At 43.3% G+C, this 2,124-nt stretch overlaps 1 pseudogene; it reads left to right on the top strand.

Annotated features, from left to right (window-relative positions):
• The first annotated feature begins 6 nt into the window (after positions 1 to 6).
• Positions 7 to 630, top strand: LOC101650661 (annotated as a pseudogene).
• Positions 631 to 2,124: the final 1,494 nt, after the last annotated feature.

Here is a 2,124-nt window from a genome sequence, read left to right on the forward strand (position 1 = left end):
CCTAACACTGGACGGTCAAGAGGATTTGGGTTCATCCTCTTCAAAGATGCAACCAGCTGGACAAGGTACTAGACCAGAAGGAGCACCGGCTGGATGGTCGGGTTATTGACCCTTTTTTAAAAAGGCCATGGTCACGAAGAAGGATCCGGTGAAGAGAATCTTCGGTGGGGGTCTGAATCCTGAGGCCCCTGAGGAGAAGATCAGGGAGTACTTTGGCGAATTTGGGGAGATTGAGGCCATTGAACTTTCCATGGATCCAAAGTCCAACAAAAGACGAGGGCTTTATTTTTGTCACCTATAAAGAAGAGGAACCTGTGAAGAATGTTCTGGAGAAAAGGTTTCACACTGTCAGTGGAAGCAAGTGTGAAATCAAGGTGGCCCAGCCCAAAGAGGTCTACCAGCAGCAGCAGTACGGCCCGTGGAAACCACAACCGAGGGAACCGAGGCAGTGGTGGTGGTGGTGGTGGAAGTGGAGGTCAGAGTTAGAGTTGGAATCAGGGCTACGGCTACCAGCAGGGCTACGGTCCGGCTATTACTACAGTCAGGGGAGTACAAATTACGGGAAGAGCCAGCGACGCGGTGGCCACCAGAATAACTGCAAGCCATCCTGAGGCCGTGGCAGGCACGACAGCTGACCGGCCGCTCCGTTTGGATATCAGTGAACACAATTACGTACCAAATTTAACTTGGCAAACTTTATATGGCCTGTCCCATGTGCGTCTTATTTAAAACTTTCCCCCTGGAAATCACTCTCCTGTTTACTATTTCCAGAGCTAGCTGTGTTAGCAGCGTGTGGTATATCAGAGGCCGAGCAGCATCGTGGGCCTAATTTAATACCAGGTTCCCCAAAACCCGAGGGGTGTGTGTGTGTATGTGCCCTGCTGCCGCTCTGTCTCCTGGGCCTGTAGGCCCTGGTGGGTAAAGAGTAAACTTGTATCTTAGGAACCAGTGTCACCTTTTTTCACCTTTTAATTTTACATTATTTGTGTTACACATTTCCTGTAACGGAAGTGTTCATTTTACTGTACTTTTTCGTACCTTTTTGGGAATCTAATGTAAGGTATTTTACACGTGTCCTGATTTTACCACAACCTGGATATTGAAGCTATCCAAGCTTTTGAAATAAAAATTTAACACCCCCCCCCAAAAAAAAGAATTGTATGAGCCCCCAATAAAATGATTAGAAAAAAAGTTTACTTGTGTTTCATTAACCATGCCAAAGCATTTGACTGTGTGGACCATACATAGTAAACTGTGGATAACCTTGAGAAGGATGTAAATTCCAGAACACTTCATCGTACTTAAGTAAAACTTGTACATGGATCAAGAGGCAGTTGTACAAACAGAACAAGGAATACTGAATAATTTGAAATCAGAAAAGGTGTGTGTCAGACTTGTATTCTCTCATCATACTCGTCCAATCTTTGTGCTAAGAAAATCATCAGAGAAGATGGATTATATGAAGAAGAATGTGGCACCATGATCAGAGAAATATTAACAGCCTGCATATTGCAGATAACACAATTTTGCCTGCAGAAAGTGAGGGGGACTTGAAACACTTGCTGATGAAAACCAAGGATTGTAGCCTTCAGCATGGATTATGACTCAGTGTAAAGAAGACCTAAATCCTCACAACTGGACCAATAGGTAACATGATAAAAGGAGGCAAGGTTGAAGTTGTGAAGGATTTTGTCTTGCTTGGGTCTACAATCAATGCTCATGGAAGCAGCAGTCAAGGTGTTAAAAGATGTATTGCATTAGGTAAATCTGTTGCACAAGACCTCTTTAGGTTATTGAAAAGCACGGATGTTACTTTGAGGACTAAGATGTTTCTAACTCAAGCCATGGTATTCTCCATCATATCATATGCATTTGAACGTTGGACATTGATTAAGGAAGACCTTAGAAGAATCGATACATTTCAGTTGTAGTGTTGGAGAAGAATATTGAAAGTACCATGGACTGCTAATATGACAAACACTTGTATTGAAAGAAGTAGGCCAGAATGCTCCTTAGAAGTAAGATGGCCCCAAGAGGCAAGCGAATTTTGGGAATGATGAGGGCAACAAATGTATAGATGTGCTTTACACAATTGATCTATGTATTGTGATGAATTGTATGAGC

Source organism: Echinops telfairi, unplaced genomic scaffold (genome assembly GCF_000313985.2).
Source record: "Echinops telfairi isolate 266 unplaced genomic scaffold, ASM31398v2 ScPeMD7_7457;HRSCAF=8495, whole genome shotgun sequence".
Lineage (NCBI taxonomy): Eukaryota > Metazoa > Chordata > Mammalia > Afrosoricida > Tenrecidae > Echinops > Echinops telfairi.